The following is a 22,891-nucleotide window of genomic DNA, read 5'->3' as shown; positions in this document are numbered from 1 at the left end:
GAACAGAAAAATAAGCAATCCAAGTGGCTGAAGAAACGACTTTCCGTTGCATCTTAGCTTTAGAAATTTAAGGTTGCAATGATAAGACAAATACTTACTGATTTCCCTTTAGGTGTCTGCCCAGAAACATGTTTTTCTCTCTTTAGACTTAAAGAACATTTACTTAAGGCTTTTGGTATTTATACTGACAGCAGGGCTCTACTTCCTGACAAGTTGTCTTATTGGTTGCTATTAACTGGAAAAATCAAAACACAAACACAGAGAAACATTTTGCGAAAAATAATTCCTGGTTAAGTTTCTACACAGTTTGTTTATTACAAGAATGAAAAGCATTTATCTGCTTTTAGCATCTTGGTGCCTTTTCTCTTAACCCCTTGTTTACTAAGCCACACTAGTGGCTGCTGCATATCAATGCCAACACAGCCCATTCAAAGCGGGGGGGGGGGGGGGGGCATTGGCAAGTTCTCTTACAGCAGGAGCAGAAGTGGATATTCAGATTACGCTCCCTTAAACCCGATGGTCTCAATTCCCGCTTATTGTGGTGCCACTTTGTGTTGGATTGGTTGTCTGTTTGACAGCATCTGACGTCACTACAGCTTTATTATGGAGGCCATGTCAGATTGTCAGATATCGAGTGGAGCACTGAGAAGGGAATCTGTGACTGTTCCAAGTACTGTGATTGCGTGCATTTTGGATATGTGTGCGGTGGGGTATGTACTGGTAGTCACTGCATTTTTTTTGTTTTGCCTGCAGAAATAGCCCTGTCACCAAGACCCTGAAGCAGCAGCACAAAATGCTGGCCATCATCGGCTTGGGACAAAGGGATGAAGAGAATACGGCACAGCACATCATCCTGTAGTGCTGACAACTGAAAGTACCGACATTAAAAGATAAGTGTCTGTACGAGATTATGTTACTACTACTTTAATATTTGGGGTGCTCATATGCTTGCTGTCCCTCTGTTGAATACGTGGATAAGCATTTTTGCACCAAGCGATTACATTAAGTGGGAGCAATTGCATTTGAAAAATTATAGTAAAAAATAGAACAAAAATGAAGAATAGTTTTTGAAGAGTCTGTAACTGACCACAAGTGGAAGGTTTTTCGGCCAGTGATGAAGAGAAAATCTTATCGATCTGGTCAGATCTGGTAGATTTGGACTACATGTGAGCTCTTTGAGGCCTTTTTCCTTCTAAAGTTGATCCGCAGACAGTGGGATTAGTACTGTCATTGTTATAACCTGTTTAGGACATTTTCAGTTTGTGGAATTTTTTGTTTACTGAGATCACATTAAAATCAGTTTTTTGTGTGGTGAGTTCCTGGGGAAATGCCCCTTTTCTGCTTTGCATCCATTCTTAGAGGATAAGCTATGGGGTTGGGGGGGGGGGGGGGTTCTATGGATGCAAAACACATGCTTAAATTTAACAGCTTGATAGTTCAGTGTGAAGTGTTAGGGATTGGTATATTTTATATTAGATTTCTTAGACTACATATTTAAACGGCTACTTCAAAAGTATTTACATGTTTTATTAATACAGGTTTAAAAGGTGTTTATATTTGTTATAAAGGAAGTTGAAGGATATATACCATTGTAATAATTATTTTGCAGACTACTGTGATGTGTGTTGAGAGGCTGACCAGACTTAAGTCTACTATAATGGCAAAGTTTAAGTTATGGGATAAAGTGACTATATTTAAAAAATATCAGTTTTTCCAATGTTTCTATAAGTGTGTGTGTGTGTGTGTGTGTGGGGGGGGGGGGTTATATTGCTGCAGGACAGCTGTTGAGCAGAGGGTTTACTTCAAAATCTATCAAGTGCACTGTAGGGCATTATATAGGAGTACTCTACCTCAATTAGAAGTTGGAACTATGAAATAGAATTTGTGGGTGTCTCCCAATTATATGGTAAAGTTTTCAACCTGGAAATCAGGAATAACCACTTATATAAATTGGAACCTCAAAGCTCCTCGAAGGGAAAATACAGAAATATTAAACAAATCCCTTCCAACTCAGGAGTCAATTCCTATCACTGGTTCCACCAAGGAGGAAAAGAGAAAAAAAACATCAAATGTAGAAAATTCATAGTAAGAGAAAAATGAGTGAATTGAAAAAACTGTTTTCCTCCTTAACTATTACCTATTGAGAGACACCAACCACCAAACTATAACAAACTGAGCCCAGCCCAATTAAATATCGCTAACTAGACGGAAAGCCCGTATTGCAAAGAATACAGCCCTTACTTTGACCTCTGAACCATCTAAAAAGCTGGTCAGTACTTAGCTGCTAGTGATGGAAAAGTCCGAGGCTGCCCCGCTGTAAACCGCTGCTGTACAAAAGGGGAAGAAACAACAATCCGTCTTCAGTTTAGATACTGGTGATAATAATGACCCTTCTTCTTTAGCTTGAATATTGGTAATGCTGGTAACAATAACCCTTCTACAAGTGTGCCGTGTTTCGCCCTCACTTAGGCTGCTTCAGGAAGGGCCTGAATATACGTCCAATTGCCCAAAGAAACAGCGACCAGAAGAACCGAGTCCAAGTATTAATCACAAAGATGGCACCTTATATAGGAGTACACCATGCATTGCTTACACCTAAATGCCTAGTGCCCCATGTTAAGTCTGGGCCCTCCCAAAATCTCAGGTCTGGCTATGCCATTGGTTCATGTGGGGGTCTCCGGAGGGAAGCCACACAATTTGTGGCTTGTTGCAATGCTGTCACAGATCAAAATGAACGTTTCCTGGCCAGGGAAGACTAACAAAATGTCTGGCTGTGGCCTAACCAGGAGTTTTGCACATGTACAGTTTTTTACACTTGCACAGAAGCTTCCCAAGATCAGCACTTTGAAGCCAGGGCCTAAATTTTGAGGCCTGCCCGGCTGGAGCTCCAAGATGTTCTCAGTTTTGAACCGCTACCACAGGGGGTCTGTTGGGACCTGAACCAGAGATACAGGACATGTGAAGACCCTTAGGAGAGCAAGGTAAGGGGTCTGGTGTCCCAAATAAAATTTTAGAGATTTTTTTTTTTAATTTATGTTTTTTGGGCTGATGGTGCTGGGACAAGAGGGTTTAAATTTTTTTGGGTGGGGAAATTTAAGAAGATATGGGTTTTGGAGAACCTCTTCACTTGGGTCGGGGGTGAAGTTTAAAAAAAATCATGTAAATGGTTAAATGGTAGGTGGGTAGTGTGGACTGTATTTGGAAGGTTTGGATGGGGGGGTGGAATTTATTCAGCTAAAAATATTTCTTGGGTTATATTTTAATTTCTTAGGGGCATCTGAAAGATTTGAATAATTTTAAACAACTTTATTAGAGAAAATTGTTGATGTTAATTACTAATGCCTATCCACCTTATAATTGAAAAAGAAAAACGCCTAGATTTCGACCCAAATCGGGAGATAGACGTTTATCTCACAAAAACGAATAAATCGGTATAATGGAAAGCCGATTTTGGACGTTTTCAACTGCACTCCATCGCGGAAGCGTACAAAGTTGACGGGGGTGTGTTGGAGGCGTGGCGAAGGTGGAACTGGGGCGTGGTTACCGGCCGAGGAGAGATGGGCGCCTTTTGCCGATAATGGAAAAAAAGTATGCGTTTGTAGCTAGAATTTAAGGCACTTTTCCTGGACCCTGTTTTTTCCACGAATAAGGCCCCAAAAAGTGCCCTAAATGACCAGATTACCCCCAGAGGGAATCGGGGATGATCTCCCCTGACTCCCCCAGTGGTCACTAACCCCCTCCCACCACAAAAAATGATGTTTCACAACTTTTTATTTTCACCCTCAAATGTCATACCCACCTCTCTGGCAGCAGTATGCAGGTCCCTGGAGCAGTTGTTAGGGGGTGCAGTGGACTTCAGGCAGGTGGACCCAGGCCCATCCCCCCTACCTGTTACAATTGTGCTGCTTAATGCTTAGTCGTCCAACCCCCCCAAACCCACTGTACCCACATGTAGGTGCCCCCCCTTCACCCCTTAGGGCTATAGTAATGGTGTAGACTTGTGGGCAGTGGGTTTTGAGGTGGATTTGGGGGGCTCAACACACAAGGGAAGGGTGCTATGCACCTGGGAGCTCTTTTACCTTTTTTTTTGTTTCTGTAAAAGTGCCCCCTAGGGTGCCCGGTTGGTGTCCTGGCATGTGAGGGGGACCAGTGCACTATGAATCCTGGCCCCTCCCACGAACAAATGCCTTGGATTTATTCGTTTTTGAGCTGGGCGCTTTCATTTTCCATTATCACTGAAAAACAAAAACGCCCAGCTCACAAATTGTTGAATAAAACATGGACGGTTCGGTCCGCCCCTTCACGGACCCGTTCTCGGAGATAAACGCCCATGGAGATAGACGTTTTCGTTCAATTATGCACCTCTATGTTTACTAAGGTGCGCTATGGCTGTGTTTGAGTTTTTAATGCGCATAAATGGAAATGTATAGGCACGTTAGCGTTTAACATGCCTCAAATTTAAAGGCGTGTTAGATATGCTAACGCACCCTAGTAAACATACCCCTAAATGTATTTGAAAAATGTAAACACATGGTGTGAAATGTGTAGGGATTTGGCCAGTGAAATGTTTTTTATTGAAATTTATGAAAGTTTTTATGGTAAAATACCTTCAGCAGTAATTTTCCCAATATTTCCTATGGAAATGTTAATTTCAAAATGGAGAGTGGGTCAGTTCAAAAAGTGTTCCATGTTTTAGAGAGAGAAAAACTGAAGGCTCCAAATACAGTAAGCTAATTGGCTGGGCCAGGTCAGATGACCCAGCAGAGACAGTGTTTCCTAGGTAACAGATTATCTGAATGTTATCAGAAGAGTTGTGGTGGCTGAGGAATGAAGCCTCAGGTTTTGGCTACAGGGGCATCATTTCCCCTGTAAATGCTATGTTACAGTTCAGGACAGTAGTTGAACCTTTGTTGATACCATTCATTTGCAATATTTTCTAGTAGAGAAAGTTGATTTCCTTATAGATGGTAAATAAGTCATCTAGGTGAGGGGAATGTGGGGGGTCTTTTACTAAGTGGCAGTAATCCCAATGCAGGCTTACCGCTCACTAAACCGAAAGTACTGCCGGGCTACCACAGCAGCACGATGGTAGTTCTCACCCCCAGTGTGCACCATTTCCGGCGCTACAAAAATATTTTGATTTTAGTAGCGCCAATGTTTACCCAATGGTAAGCGCTGCGTAACCCTGGTAGCGCTTTAGAAATGTTAAATAGTAGTAGTAGTAGCAGTAATTGGGTAGTGTTGCCCGCTTACTGCCAGGTTAGTGTGAGAGTCCTTACCGCCACCTCAATGGATGGTGGTAAGTGCTCCCTCTGAAATGGCCGTGCTGCAAGTGCTGGACTTGCCACATCGCAATTTTTTTAAACAGCCTTTTACCTGCTGCGGTGAAAGGGTGCATCAGTGTGGGTCACAGCCCCCCCCCCCCCCCCACCTTTTGCAGCAGCTTAGTAAAAGGACCCCTAAAGTAAGGAAGGAAGTTATTTCCTTGACTTTCTTGGAATGAGTTGCCTGTTTAAAGGAATAAGTAAATGATTCCTAAATTGGAAGTTTAAACAAGGCAATAGATATCTGAGGTCTAGATGCTCAAAATTCTGGCAATGTTTCATATAGCACCAAATATATTGCCATAATAGTGCCGAAGAACATAAGAATAGCCATATTGGATCAGACCAATGGTCCATCTAGCCCAGTATCCTGTTTTCCAAACAGTGGCCAAGCCAGGTCACAAGTACCTGGCAGAAACTCAAATCATGGCAACACTCCACACTACAAATCCCAGGGCAAGCAGTTGCTTCTCATATCTGTCTCAATAGAAGACTATAGACTTTTCCTCCAGGAATTTGTCCAAACCTTTTTTAAACCCAGATACACTAACCGCTTTTACCACATCCTCCGGCAAAGAGCTCCAGAGCTTAACTATTTGTTGAGTGAAAAAAATATTTCTTCTTATTTGTTTTAAAAGTGTTTCCATGTAACCTCCTTGAGTGTCCCCTAGTCTTTGTACTTTTGGAATGAGTAAAAAATCAATTTACTTCTACTCGTTCTACACCACTCAGGATTTTGTAGACCTCAATCATATCTCCCCTCATCCATCTCTTTTCCAAGTTGAAGAACCCTAACTTCTTTAGCCTTTCCTCATACAAGAGAAGTTCCATCCCCTTTATCATTTTGGTTGCTTTTCTTTGAACCTTTTCTAATTCTGCTATATCTGTTTTGAGATACGGTGACCAAAACTGAATGCAATACTCAAGGTGCAGTCGCACCATGGAGCGATGCAAATGCATTATAGCATTTTTGGCTTTATTCACCATCCCTTTCCTAATAATTCCTATCATCCTGTTTGCTTTATTGGCCAATGCTCGACACTAATAATATGCAAATGATATGTACACTATTAACGTCGAGCATTAAGAATTCGGGAAATTACAGACCGGTAAGTCTGACGTCGGTGCCAGGTAAAATAATGGAAACTATTATAGAGAATAAAATTATGGAACACATGAATTAACATGGTTTAATGGGGCAAAGTCAGCATAGGTTCAGGCAAGGGAAGTCTTGACTCACCACTATGCTTCATTTCTTTGAAGGCGTGAATAAACGTGGATAAAGGTGAGCCAGTTGATGTAGTGTATCTATATTTTTAGAAAGATTTTGACAAAGTTCCTTATGAAAGACTCCTGAGAAAATTAAAGCGTCATGGGATAGAAGGCAATGTTCTGGTGCGGATTAGGAATTGGTTATTGGACAGAAAACAGAGGATAGGGTTAAATGGTCATTTCTCTCAATGGATGAGGGTGAATAGAGAAGTGCTACAGGGATCAGAACTGAGACCAGTTCTGTTTAACATATTTATAAATGATATGGAAATCGGAACGAGTGAGGTGATTAAACTTGCAGATGACACAAAACTATTCATGGTTGTTAAAACACATGTGGACTGTGAAATTGGAAGACTGGACATCCAAATGGCAGATCAAATTTAATGTGGACAAATGCAAAGTGAGGCACATTGGAAAGAGTAATCCAAATCATAGTTACCTGATACTAGGGTCCACCTTGGGGGTCAGCACCGAAGAAAAAGATCTAGTTATATTTGTAGATAATACCCTAAAATCTTCTGATCAGTGTGCAGCTGTGGCCAGAAAAGCAAACAGGATACTAGGAGTGGTGTAAAACGAGTAGAAATGAATAATTTTTTACCCTTTTCAGAAAGTGTAAAGACTAGGGGACACTCAAGGAAGTTATAGGGAAATGTTTTCAAAGCAAATAGGAGGAAATATTTTTTTACTCAATGAATAGTTAAGCTCTGTAACTCTTTGCCAGATGATGTAATAAGAGTGATTAGTGTATCTGGGTTTAAAAAAGATTTGGACAAATTCCTGGAGGAAAAGTCCATACTCTGCTACTGAGACAGACATGAGAAGAAACTGCTTGCCCTGGGATTATTAGCATGGAATATTGCCACTATTTGGGTGGCACAAAATGCCAAGCCACCCCTTGGGGTAACCCGTGGCCACTTAGAGGGTCTATCCCCAGCACAGCTCAGGTCTGCCTGCACAGACATAGTGCATAAGTACATATGTAATGGTATCAGTTTAAATTATCAGGATTATTGATTATGCTGAATCAGATATACCAATATAAAAATGCAGCTTTTAAAAGATGTATTGAAACTGCATTTCAATACCTTCTTTCCCCTTTTCCCTGGGAATTTCTGGTAGCAGGGCTAGTCAATTACAAACACTTAGAGACAAAAGCTGGCTGGGAGGGTCATCAAGACATCTCCGAAAACCAAAGACCCAAGATACAGAAAGTCTGGAGAACCCATTGAAGACAAAGACTTCAGAGGAAAAGCATAAACAAAACATTTGCCTGTCATCAAAGGTATACCTGCCCCCTCCCATCAGCTATCAGACAAATGGACGCCAGGACATCTGCAGAAAGGAAAGACTTATAATGTGATCATGTGAACAGACTACAATAGCCATAATGCCTTGCAAGTTATCCAGTGCAAACCAGGAAGCAGGTGCTGGGACTCTGTGATCATATCCTCCTGCAAGCTTGCAAGAGTATAAAAGATAGAATCTGTTGCAGACACAAGCAGATTCTCTCTTCAGCTGCAACTCAGATCCATCTCTGCAGAAGCCCTGCTCCCTGCTCCTGATCATGTGCTCATCACTCTGCTGAATAATAGAACTTTTCCAAAAGACTTTCTCTCTCTCAGCTTCACCAATCCTACAACAAAGACTGTTCTGTAAGTTATAACTTTTGATCTAGATTTGCTACTTTTCTTAAGCACAGATTATCTGTAAAGATCTCTTAAAAGAACTATCTCTCGCTTATATGATTGTATTAATCATATTGTAACTTAATAAACCTTTTGAATCTAAATATATAGTGTTCTTGTTCTTTAAACCTGGTAATGCAGGTTAATGCAATCCAATAAATACACTTAATTCCTTTTAAATCATTCTTAACTTATAGGTAAGTGGTGGAGAAACATTAGTGAGTGCTCTAGCTATCCCCAAGTATAAATTAATTCCTTGTAACACATAAGTATTGCCATACTGGGAAAGACCAAAGGTCCATCGAGCCCAGCATCCTGTTTCCAACAGTGGCTAATCCAGGTCACAAATACCCGGCACAATCCCAAAAATGTACAAAACATTTTATACTGCTTATCCCAGAAATAGTGGGTTTTCCACAAGTCCATTTAATAACGGTCTATGGACTTTTCCTTTAGGAAGCCGTCCAAACCTTTTTTAAACTCCGCTAAGCTAACCGCCTTTACCACATTCTCTGGCAACAAATTCCAGAGTTTACACATTGAGTGAAGAAATATTTTCTCCAATTCGTTTTAAATTTACTACATTGTAGCATCATCGCATGCCCCCTAGTCCTATTATTTTTGGAAAGCGTGAATAGACGCTTCACATCTACCCGTTCAACTCCACTCATTATTTTATAGACCTCTATCATATCTCCCCTCAGCCTCCTTTTCTCCAAGCTGAAGAGCCCCAGCCACTTTAGCCTTTCCTCATAGGGAAGTCGTCCCATCCCCTTTATCATTTTTGTCGCCCTTCTCTGCACCTTTTCTAATTCCACGATATCTTTTTTGAGATGCAGCAACCAGAATTGAACACAATATTCGAGGTGCGGTTGCACCATGGAGTGATACAAAGGCATTATAACATCTGTCACTTATGCTCTACACTAGCACTCTCCTCCCGTCGACTGGGTCACAACCACTTCTGGGTGAGTCTCCTACTCTCAAATTATCCACAGTGATTTCTAGGTTACTAGGGTCACACTCCCAGTGGTCCCACACATCCCAGAAAGCACTCACACAAACCACCAGGATTCTTTATCAGTTCAGACAAGCAGAATGAACAATCAATTGTGTTTATTCTCACTCTGGAACAATGAACAAAATATGTTTAATTAGCATACAACAGTTATGCGGAAATATGGATCAATTATAACACTTACTAAACATCTATATACTGTCTAAACAGTACCTGGGAAGGTCAGGACATATAACTGTTCACAGAGCCTCAGCAAAGAGATCTGTCTCTCTTTCCTTCCTGGCTAGGACTGAAGCAACAGTCAGCACTACTGTGTAATTTTTCAAAACTCCAGGCTAATCAGAGCACAGAACAAAGTTTTAAATAAAAACTGGTTACATCACTAAAGACACTTCCTATTATCTGTGTGCCAAATAAAGACAAATCAGTCCTCTGTAACAGCTTTAAGCATAAACATGCACCATCTGATGCCAAACAGAAGAAATAAACTTCAAACTTAATGCAAGAAAATATCCAATACATTTTATATGCTTAAAACACACTATTTCTTCACATTGGGATTCTGCCAGGTACTTGTGACCTGCTTGTCCACTGTTGGAAACAGGGTACTGGGCTAGATGGACCATTGGTCTGACCCAGAATGGTTATTTTTATGCTTGTATGTAAGAAGTAAAGGGGGAGGATGGTGCCTAGCATTTGTGCTCCTCTGTTCCTGCAAAAGCATAGTCACATGATATCCCAGGGGAGAAAGAAGTCCATTAGTTCCCATCCTCCCTATTGCTATTCATGTTCTTATGTAAGAAAGAAAAGGGGAGGATGGTTCCTGACATATGTGCTCCTCTGTTCCTCCAAAAGCATAGTCACATGATGTCCTAGGGGGAGAAAGATGTCCATTAATTCCCACACCCCCTGCCTGGCCCATTGCAAGAAGTTCCCTTTATCTGGACTATTTCTTTTGAAGATTAAACTACCATGAACTTGAGCACCTTACAGAAAAATGACTATCTGAGATATTAAAAACCAAAATGGCGCAAAGAGGTCTTTCAAAAATGGAGATGGTTGGGATTGGCATAAAAAGTCCAGCCTGAGCAAGACACTTCCACACTGCCGCCATTACAGGCACCACTACTCATCTCTGAAGCCTCTTTCCAAGCCCAACTGGAGCCCAAATCCTCTCTTCAAACCCTAATGCCAGCTCCAAGCTGGCATTAGGTTTTGTGCGGTAAGGACACCCTTCTTTAGGGCGCTGTTCTTTGAGCATTAAAGGGGAATATACCTAATTTAAATCTTTTTGACTGAATTTGCATCCTATTTGCGCAGATCTGGGACGAGCTCTTTATTTGCCAATGGTAGGGGCCTCTAAACATTGTGCACCAGCAAATGTGGGTGCTAGTCCAGCACTAATAGACTCTAGCCCCCACATTTGGTTCTGATCATCAGGCCCTGAAAGCTCAAAACAGCATTTTAACACTTGAAACAAACAAACAAACAAAACAAGTAAACTGACACTTCAAGTGCTAGCTGCATGACTTCAATTTCCCTGAAGATATGTTTAAGAATGGCAGTTGTTACTTTGCTTTGACACTGCTGTTCACACTTCTTAATCTGTTAAAACCAAAGCCACTGAACAAATAAAATTACAAGTGATTATATAAGTGAATACTATCACCTAGAAATTGTGAATAACTTCTAGGTACATACAAGCAAACATCTACAAAAAAATTGTTAAAATATGCTTGATTTCTTCCAAGTGTTAAACACTCTGAAACTACATATGTAGATCAAGAATTATTTTATAGTTATTACAAAGAGTCTAATAATTATGTATGACATAGAAGTAATTTTAAAAATGTTGTATTCTGTTTGCACCTGTAAAAAGCACATATAATATTATGACACTCAAGGTATGTCACCAGAGACTAGTGGGGATGGAATTGGGTGGTTATGGACTCACAAATCCGGACTCACAAATCCCTCAGAATCTGAAATGGAAGCCTCAGCACTAAGGGTCCCTTTTACTAAGCTGCGTAAGCGCCTATGCGCACCCAACATGCGCCAAAATGGAGTTACCACCCAGCTACCACATGGCTCTTGCTGTAATTTCACTTTTGGTGTGCTTCCGATATGCCTGTCTGAAAAATAATTTTTATTTCCTGCACGCATCCACTATGCGCGCAGGTCATTACCACCCGGTTACCACGTGAGACTTTACCACTAGTCAATTTTAATTTGGCCGCATGTCCATTTTCAACAAAAATTTTAAAAAGGCATTTTTTGTAGGTGTGCTGAAAAATAATTGTGTGCGCGCCCAAAACACACGTCTATAGTACCACAGGCCATTTTTCAGTGCACCTTAGTAAGAGGACCCCTAAGTATAGAGGGGGGGGGGGCATAACGAACGTGCAGCAAACAAGATCTTACCTGAAAGAATGACAAAAGTTGGGGGGGGGGGGTCTGGTAAAATACAGATTCTATAGACTCCGCAGATCCCACAGATCTTTTGACTACTATCTTAATGGCAGTGTTTTGGCTCCCTCGGGAAATGAGTCTCACCGCACACGGTTTCGGCAAAGTCCAATCTTAGTCTCTGCTGTTTTAGACACTGTGATTCATAGAGACAAATTGTGATGTCACAGGGGCGGGACCCAGCCGACATTAATAAAGCAAGCTGGCTCGTTGCCTAATGCCTGTAGTGTATTGCTCGGTTGTAAATTCTACCTCTTTTTTTTCTCCAAGTTCAGACATTTGCTTTTTTTAAATTTTATAAAACAAAGCAAGCTAGTAATACTGCAAACAAGCTCAGTGCTTGCTGTGTTTTTACCAGTTGTAAATTTTCTTTTTTTTTCTCATGTACAGAGAACAGAACCATTTTATAAAAAATCAAAGCCAGGGCATCAAAAATGCCCTCATAAAAGTGTAATATTTCTGTATACTAGAAGACACATTAGAGCAGTTACTTCTCATACTTACTTTATTGTGAGTTGCGAGTTTATAGCAACTTGTTCGCATAAATCTTAATTAATGCCAGTTAGTGCTGATAATTGCTTAACATCCAATTAACAGCACTGATTAGCTAGTTAACCAGTTAAGTTATGTGCATTGTTATGGAATATGCTTCAATTTCCATGCAGAAATTAGGGTGCAATATATATAGAATTTTGGGGTTTATGCATGTTTTATTATTTGTTTTATGTATTATGATTGACTTATATTTGTATGTGCATGATTTTAATTAAATTACAGAGAAGGGCGACAAAATTGATAAAGGGGGTGGGATGACTTCCCTATGAGACAATGCTAAAGTGGCTAGGGCTCTTCAGCTTGGAAAAAAGATGACTGAGGAGAGATATGATAGAGGCCTACAAAATAATGAGTGGAGTGGAACAGGTGAATCGCTTGTTTACTCTCTCCAAAAATACTAGGACCAGGGGACACGCAATGAAGCTACAAAGTAGTAAATTTAAAACGAATCAGAGAAAATATTTCTTCACTCAATGTGTAATTAAACTCTGGAATTCATTGTCAGAGAATGTAGTAAAAGTGGTTAGCTTAGAAGGGATTAAAAAATGTTTGGATGGCTTCTGTAAAGAAAAGTCCATAGACCATTATTAAAAGGGACTTAGGGATAATCCGCTGCTTATTTATAGAATATCTGCTAGCAATGGCACTCTTCTACTGTAACTTGGTATGTATACCTCACAAAACTCAGTAGAACTCATAAACATAAACAATCAGCATAGTAAGTAGGGAAGTCTCCTAGGTCGCTGGGGTGCGATTGCAATTTCTTGTCTGCCCCTGTTTTGCGACTATTATAATCATCTACTTACCCTACCACCCTCCTTAGTTATTACTTTATCTATTTTGTTTTTTGTTTTTTATATTTATATTTTCTCTACGAATACCAGAGGTATGTCTATGCTTGATCTTGCATACCCAACAGGAACTTAGTAATAAAACAGTCTAACAATCTGACAAGGCTGTAATTGGACTTATGAAAAAAATCTCAACTAAGCTGAGCTTTTTTTCATAGCCTTGTCAGATTGTTAGACTGTTTGATTACTAAGTTCCTGTTGGGTATGCAAGATCAAGCATAGACATACCTCTGGTATTCGTAGAGAAAATATAAATGATTAACCTAATGATTAAAAAAATATGATTACTGCTGCTTTAAAGAATTTGAAATTCAAATCTTACACCAAATTCTGGTGTAATTAAGACTGATAATTTTTTAAGTCTAACATTACACCTCTGCTCATTAATTTATCATACAAATTGTCAGGGAGTCACATTTTATATTTCTATAAAACGTGCTTAGCCTAAAACTAACAATTGTGTGGAAGAATATAAAAGCAATCACATTTTAATGAAGAAGTCTAAATCTTTACCTCCAAAATAGTGCCAAAAAGCAAAAGTTTTTGCTATAAGGCTTACTTTGCAACACCTGACTTCTTAGGTGGGAACAGCTGCTGTAAAATTTGCAGATCATATCACAGCAAGTGGCTCCATTTTTGCAGGGATGGGAAGCACATTCATCAATGTCTATTGAGCAGTTTTTGTCTGACAGAAAAGAAAATGAAACATTAAAACTATAAATCATGTTGTGTTCAGAAAAGCAAAAAATAAAACTGCTCTGTAGTTGATGTGACAAGTACATAATTTAAATGTTTCAGGTTGGGAAGTTTTACTTTATTTTGCTTGAAAGCTCTAAAGCTTATGTAGCGCCCCCTTCAGAGTGTTCCTGGATCTAGGGCCTGACCTAGCTGAAGCCTCCATTGGTCCCTTATTAACTTGACGCTTGGTGCCTTCACCTGGATATGAAAGTGTTAGCAGGGGGATTACCCTCTTCTCCCCACAGGAAAAATCCAAAAAGACTATTGTGAACAAGGCTGGCTAATACATTATACAGGTTTTATTGAACTATTCACACAGGGGTAGGGGGGGAATTCTATACATGGCACCTTAAAAAATTAATGCTGAAAAGCCACATGGTTAACATGGCTCTATAAACTATGCCTAAAGTTAAGCATCGTTTATTGAATGTGCTCACACACTGTTCTTGCGACTAAAATTTAGGTGCACCCATTTAGAACACCTAAAACCAGGCCTAAATACCTGTGCCTAAATTAGGTGCAGATCAGGTGTATTCTATAATAATGTACATAGTTTTTTGAAATGCCCATGGTCTGCCCCTGGCCACTCCCCCTTTTCAACTGCACGCATTATAATTTACTCGCACTACGTTATAGAATACACCTAGAAAGTTGAGTGCGTTAATTCCATTTAAAGCCAAGTAGTACCGCTAACTGCTTGTTAAGTACCAATTATCAGCACTGATTGGCTTGTTAATCAATTAAGTTTGGGCACAATTTGGCCATGTTGCTAAATTAGCACGCACAACTTAAGGCACCATATATAGAATTTAGGGGGTAGGCATTATATTACAGTACACTAAATTTCCAGATCACCTAACACATAAGTTCTAAGCAGTTTACAATGAAATAAAAGAACAATGAACCGAGACAAACCTCAGGAATTAATTATACTATCTGATTAGATAGAAAAACAAATTAGCTAACAATTTTTTAAAAAAGAACAATTCAAATATTTCCAAAAATTATCATAGCTATTCAGATTTCTCCTAAAATCTTTAAACTTCACATGTGCTACTAAATAGCTAGGACTGTCTCTAGTTAAATTTTTAAACGAGCTTGCAAATTTAAATAGAATCCTAGCTTCTATCAGCCACTGGTGCAATTGTAAACAGAACTGAATAATATGATCATATTTGCACAAAGAAAAAAATAATCTAACAGCCATATTTTGTATGGATTGCAATCTTCACAGCTGACACTTTTGTACATAGGCTTCTACATACACCGTCTTATGCACCTAAGAAATGAGGATTTCTTATCACATTAACTCAGTTACCATAAACAAACACCAACAGTCTTGTTACTTAGGGGGTCTTTTACTAAAGCTTAGCTCAGGTTATCTGCATCAGGGCCCATAGGAATAAAATGGTTTCCACCGCAGATAACTCAAGCTAGATCCCCTTAACCTATTAAAATAGTATATCAAGTACTTTCTAATTTGTGCACTCACAAATCACAGATTTTAGAACCAGTAACTTATAGTCTCTCATACCCTTTTAAACTCCTTCAGTTTTTTATTGCCAACGTAGTAGCGGTAAGCCCTTCCCAGTTTCTTATTTAAGTCTATGTGTAGGTCCCTTCACACTGGTCCACCCTCACCCAGTCCCCAAGATCTTACCCTCCACCAGAGTCATCTTGGGCTGGTGGCTGCTGGATTTCCAGGCTGACTATTCCTGGCCCTGTGTCACGTTTTCCAAGCAGGAATTAGGATCGTGAGCCCTTGGGCCACTGCCGAGGAGCGGCAGTGGCAGGCAAAACCACCCCACACAGGGATAAGGCAGAACTCTGAAAGGGCCAGCTAGACTTCACCTGCGCTTGACCACCGTTCCTCAGGAGTTGAGCCCCTGGGTGCAGGTGGCCGGCAGGACTTGCCGGACAGGGCCGGAACTGGATACCAGCAGGATACACTCAGGGACTAGAGCACACAGGGAAGCTAGGCAGAATACCAGACTAGGACACTCAGACAGACAAGGGACAGAACTGAAAGCTGCAAGCAGCCACTGAAACAGGGAACAAACACTGATAGTAACATAGTAACATAGTAGATGACGGCAGAAAAAGACCTTCACGGTCCATCCATTCTGCCCAACAAGATAAACTCATATGTGCTAGTTTTTTGTGTATACCTTACCTTGATTTGTACCTGTCTTTTTCAGGGCACAGACCGTATAAGTCCGCCCAGTACTATCCCCGCCTCCCAACCATCAGCCCCGCCTCCCACCACCGGCTCTGGCACAGACCGTATAAGTCTGCCCAGCACTAGCCCCACCTCCCAACTGTCTCTGCCACCCATTCAAGGCTAAGCTCCTGAGGATCCCTTCCTTCTGAACAGGATTCCTTTATGTTTATCCCACGCATGTTTGAATTCCGTTACCGTTTTCCTCTCCACCACCTCCCGCGGGAGGGCATTCCAAGCATCCACCACCCTCTCTGTGAAAAAATACTTCCTGACATTTTTCTTAAGTCTGCCCCCCTTCAATCTCATTTCATGCCCTCTCATTCCAATGCCTGCCCATCTCTGGAAAAGGTTCGTTTGCGGATTAATACCTTTCAAATATTTGAATGTCTGTATCATATCACCCCTGTTTCTCCTTTCCTCCAGGGTATACATGTCCAGGTCAGCAAGTCTCTCCTCATACGTCTTCTAATGTAAATCCCATACCATCCTCGTAGCTTTTCTTTGCATCGCTTCAATTCTTTTTACATCCTTAGCAAGATACGGCCTCCAAAATTGAACACAATACTCCAGGTGGGGCCTCACCAACGACTTGTACAGGGGCATCAACACCTCTTTTCTTCTGCTGGTTACGCCTCTCCCTATACAGCCTAGCAACCGTCTAGCTACGGCCACCGCCTTGTCACACTGTTTCGTCGCCTTCAGATCCTCAGATACTATCACCCCAAGATCCCTCTCCCCGTCCATACCTAGCAGACTCTCCCCGCCTAACACATACGCCTCCCGTGGATTTCTACTCCCTAAGTGCATCACTTTGCATTTCTTCGCATTGGATTTTAATTGCCAAACCTTAGACCATTCTTCTAGCTTTTTCAGATCCTTTTTCATGTTTTCCACTCCCTCCAGGGTGTCCACTGTGTTACAAATCTTAGTATCATCCGCAAATAGGCAAACTTTACCTTCTAACCCTTCGGCAATGTCACTCACAAATATATTGAACAGAATTGGCCCCAGCACCGATCCCTGAGGCACTCCACTACTCACCTTTCCCTCCTCTGAGTGAACTCCATTCACCACCACCCTATGACGCCTGTCCGTCAACCAGTTCCTAATCCAGAGACAGAACTGAAAGCTGCCAGGCAGCCACTGAACAAGAAACACAGACAACCTAGAACTAGACAAAGACATACCAACAAGAAACAAGACTGGGAAACAAGCAATAAAGTACAAGAAGCTACACAAAGACTAAACTAGAATCAGGCACGAATACAGACTATAAACTGGACTAGGCAGAAGGGCAGCAAGCACCAACAAACCAGGGCCTTAGGTGATGCAAAGGCCAAGCAGAGAGTTTCCAAATGGCTAATAAGCCTAGCAGCAGCTGAGATTCAGCTGCAGCAATCACCCGACAGCTACGGGTGCTGAGCAGGCTCAAACAAGACAAGCAAGGCTGGCAGGCCGGAAGAATCGGACTGGACTGGGCTGAAGTCTGGAATGGGAAACACCACATAGACAATCCAATGCAGCCACCAGGTCTGGACACCAGAGGGCAAGAGGAACCCAAACCAAAACACAAGCAGAAGGCATACAGAAGCACAGAGAGGCTTAACACACACAGGTGCAGTATAGTGGAGAAATCAGAGCCATGCTGGAAGCAGCCAGCACACAGAGACAGGGACAGAGCAAACTTAGAAAGACCAGACAGAAGCCAGTTTAGAAGTTGACTGCCAGAAATAAGGTAAGTCTGAGGGGGGGGGGGGGGGGGTCACAACCACAGACGTAACACCCTGCTGCAGCCTCCTGGAAGCTTCCTATGGGCTCCAAGGACCGGCTGTTCTCCCAAGAGCTATCATCATCCACTGGGCTCATAGTGCTGGCCATAACCCAGGAGCATTCTCTTTTATTGGACCCTTAGTGCTGCTTATACCCCAAAGGCCTTCTCACTCACTGGGCCCCTAGTGCCAATCATACCCTGGAGGACATGTCTCTTGCTGATTCTCTCTTTAAGAGAAGCCTCTTGTGTTTCTCACTGCTGGGGTTGAAGCTTACCAGCCCTTAACAGGGATTTTCAACACCAGAAACAGGGTTTCCCACAAGAGGGCTACCTTTTCTCTTTTCAGCCCTAGTCACTGATAGTGACCTTACAGGTCACTTTCTTCTGCCCTGAGCTGTTCCCAAAGGCTCCCAATGTCTTGAGTACTGCTCCCAAGGACTATTGCTTGTGTTGTCTCCAGGAAAACCATTAGGAATACTCACAAGGTTTTGAGATAAAAATAGGACTGTACAGATGGAGTTATAATATGGTTTCCCTGCTGGTTTCAAAAAGTTCAGTAAAGTTGAGTTGTATTAAAAACAAATCCATGGAGTTACCATGTAGTTCTTTGGAGCGGGAGCAAGGAGGCTTGCTCCCCTGGACTTGCTGAATATCTATGGGAAGCCCAACTGTATAACCCATTGCTCCAGATCTCTATTCTGCCCTTTGCCCACTCCGAGATCAAAAGGTGGTGTCTGTGACTGTATGAATTAGAGAGACTGATTGGTGAATCTGAAGGCAGGAAGATTTGGTTTCTGGCCTGAGTTGGAACTTGGGGTTGGCCTGAACCCTGAGGGAATGAACTATTGTCGGAGGTGGCGAGACACAGGTTATACAGTTCACACACCTTTCTTGTGGAACACACTCTGTCTCCTTATGAGAGCTAAACTCCTTTAAAGACAATTCAGGACAGCACTCAAAAACCACATCTTCTCACTCACTTTTGCCTTGGCATGTGCAGGTTGGGTAGTAGCATTAAGTCTATTCAGTCTGCATATTCTTTGTCTTCCTGGGCCATTGTTCTCTAGACTATTCTGTTTATGCTCCTTTTGCTTTCCATCATTTGATGGAGTCCCAGTTCATTTTCAAAATTTTGAATGTAAACCACTCTGATATTCATTCTGAAGGGCGGTACAACAAATTCAAATAAACATAATCATAAGCCTCATGATTGGTTCTTTGGAAAAGGTAGAAATATAAGACCACTGCCTGATCAGACTTTTGTGAATCTACATGAGTACAACAGGAGATGGTAACCTCATGATCTGCAGTTGGAGAGAATTTCTATAGCGCTACTAGACTTACGCAGCGCTGTACACTTGAACATGAAGAGACAGTCCCTGCTCGACAGAGCTTACAGTCTAATTAGGATGGACAAACAGGACAAACAAGAGTTAAGGGAATATTAAGGTGAGGATGATAAAATAAGGGTTCTGAACAAGTGAATAAGGGTTAGGAGTTAAAAGCAGCATCAAAGAGGTGGGCTTTTAGCTTAGATTTGAAGACGGCCAGAGATGGAGCTTGACGTACCGGCTCAGGAAGTCAATTAATTATCCGTATGATTATTGGAACACATATGAGTGATAGGTAGCTCATTTAAATTTTTTTTTAGTGGCAAACAGCATTAAACAGAATGACATGGGCTAAAGCACTGTTTTGTATTAACCCTAGAATGTAATGCTTAGAAGCACTTCTATTAGCATGAATGTGCTTTATAAACTAGGTCCTTAATTTGAAAATTTTAAGAAGTAGTTCCCGTTGCCAATGTTCAGCCTTGGCTATTGATTACTCATATAAATACCCATTAAAAAATCAATCATTTTACATGATACTACATTTAGTCAATAGGACGTCTATGCCACATTTTGCATTTCATTATTTTGATTGGCTTTGCTTTATCTTTTGTTCGTTTCATTCATTTTCTTTTCATTTTGTTTCAGGATTTTGCTCACTATTTTCAAATAATGTACATCTGCTTTGTTCAGTACTTCAACCACTGGTGGTATAAAGCACAGCTGTGTTGTTTTAATATTAATTTTATCTCTATCACTTCCCCCATACCATAGGGACCTGGCTTTGTAAAAGAGATCAGAGATTTCTACAATAGCTCTGTGGTTTTAAAGATTATACTATCAGGTTGTAGGAGACGTTCAGAGAAATGAGAGGGTGAGCTGGTCAAATAAATCTAACGAAAGATTGCAACCCTAATCAACCAACGTAATTGTATCCCTAAGTAATGATTCCATATATGATCATTCAGATACATTCCATTTTCATGTACTAAAGACCTCATTTTACTGCCCAAACTCATTTTAGCATAGCAATATCAACAAAGTGCAAATTGGATTCACCTTTTTTTGTTCTCAAAAATAAGAAACAAACTGAAAATATGAAAATAATCTTGGCATGATAAAAAATTGTAGCAGTAAAAATAAATGCAAAACATGTTGCCTTTCTAAGCTTATTTTACTCTTTGTTCAGAGAATGAACATATTTTCCCTTGATAATTATAATTGTTACATTTTACCTTGTAATTAAACTAATCATGCTTAATATTCACAGATGACAAACTGTCAGAAAATTATGCCATCAGATTCCCTGTAAACAAGACACTTTATTAATTTCTAACTGATTTGGATAGTGCTATTGTTAAACAGTAATTGATTTTCTTTATAATTTTATGCAACTCAATAGCTGCTTTGTGCAGTGCTTCACCCAAAGATGATTCTTTAATTTCATTTATGGAATCTAAACAGGCTTATTATATTGCAGCACTTCTGCAATTTCTTTTTATTTCATATAGCTGTTATTTCTTTACTATATTTAACTAATACTGAGAATAATAACATGGAATTTATTTCAATGTTTGCAATAAAGTCCTGGTCAGGTGTTTTTAACACTGGCTTAATCTTACCTGCAAAGATTTTTCTACAATGTATACTGCTCATACTTACATTTTTTAAATCACAAGGGATGTCTGGATGGGTGTTTGAAAATGAGGAATCAGAACTTGATTCACAATCCCTCACTAGTTATAACTGATAACCTAATTTAACAGACACAGATTCCAATTATGTATAGCTCAGTTTTCTGGAGAATTTATCCAGGCAATTAAATTGCTACCTAAGTAAATTCCATGTGCTGGAAATTCCTGAGCTGCAAAATGTATATATGATAAAACATCATGTTTACTTTTCATTGTGTGAAAAAATGGGCAAGAACAGAAGCTGGGTTAAGGTGAGAGTGGTTAATTAATTAATCAATTTATTTACTTATAAATGTTTACACCAACTCTCTTAACATAGTTCATTTGAGATGGTTCACAAACAAAAAATGATATCAGTAGAAAATTGTATAACAACCTAATCAACAAGAACATGCATACCCATTAAACAAATAACAAAATAATGCCCCTTTCAAAAACTTAAGCAATTAAATACAATTAAGCCCCAGGAAACAAACAAACAAAAAAAATACTTTCGCCATTCCTAAAATGAAAAAGAGAATAATCTGTCTCAAATCTGGGAGGAGCTTATTCCAATTAGTTAGACTATCTATGCCAACTACACCCTTGTCTATGTTTCCTTCTTTAAATACAAGAACCTCTAACAAATTACCCTGGATAAACTTCAAATTTCTATTAGGAATATAATTCCTAAACCTATTGCATAAATGTAAAGACTCCCCTAAATTGCTTTATATATCAAAAGTAAAAACTTATTTAACAACGCTGTTTAGGAGGAGAGTTATCAAGGTATGGTAAAATGCACTGCAGGTTGCAGGCCCCTAACGTAAATGAATAATGCTGCTTTCAAAACACCTTACAAGTAGGCTTGTTCCAGCAGCCCAGGATCATCAGGCCTTAAAGCCATGGCCCAATGCTCCTGGGACACATCTTAAAGGGGCCATCGGAACTTTCTCCCCCCCCCCCCCCCATCAAGACCATCATTCCTGTGGGCCTACTGGCACATTGCTTGAGATACTGTGGGTCCCCAGGCAAGTGCAATCCCAAATTGTTCCATCTCTTGATGGTGCCAACAGCCAATGTGGCCCAATGACCTTGGTGGTAGTCTGGAGTACTATGGCTAGGGGTTATGTTTCTTTATGTGGAAAAGCAGTAGTATCAAGAGACCACTGCTAGGGGCAACATATTGACTGATAGTGCCAAGTCCACCCAGAATATATTGGAATTAGAAAAGGTGCAGAAAAGGGTGACAAAAATGATAAAGGGGGTGGGACAACTTCCCTATGAGGAAAGGCTAAAGTGGCTAGGGCTCTTTAGCTTGGAGAAAAGATGGCTGAGGGGAGATATGATAGAGGTCTATAAAATAATGAGTGGAGTGGAACGGGTAGATCTGAAGCATCTGTTTACTCTTTCCAAAAATACTAGGGCTAGGGGGCATGCAATGAAGCTACAAAGTAATACATTTAAAACAAATCAGAGAAAATGTGTCTTCACTCACTGTGTAATTAAGCTCTGGAATTCGTTGCCAGAGAATGTGGTAAAGGCAGTTAGCTTAGCAGGGTTTTAAAAAGGTTTGACCGGCTTCCTAAAGTCCATAGACCATTATTAAAATGGACTTGGGGAAAATACACTGCTTATTTCTGGGATAAGCAGTATAAAATGTTTTGTACCTTTTTGGGATCTTGCCAGGTATTTGTGACCTGGATTGGCCACTGTTGAAAACAGGATTCTGGGCTTGATGAACCTTTGGTCTGTCCCAGTATGGCAGTATTTATGTACTTATGTACTTATGTTAGATCTAAAAAAACCTTAACCTTAGGTTACTGAACCTTAGTGACTGAATTACATTTCAAACTGGTAGTTTTAGTAGAATTTATCAAACCATTAGATTCAATCTAGCCTTGCCATTGAGCAAACAGTATTGCTCTTTAAAGAGTAGAGTAGCTGTCATCACAACTTCCCTATGAAAAAAACTAAGGA

This window comes from Microcaecilia unicolor, chromosome 3, assembly GCF_901765095.1.
Source record: "Microcaecilia unicolor chromosome 3, aMicUni1.1, whole genome shotgun sequence".
NCBI classification, from domain to species: Eukaryota; Metazoa; Chordata; class Amphibia; order Gymnophiona; family Siphonopidae; genus Microcaecilia; species Microcaecilia unicolor.
The sequence above is the reverse complement of the archived record's forward strand: the minus strand, read 5'-3'. Positions refer to the sequence as shown.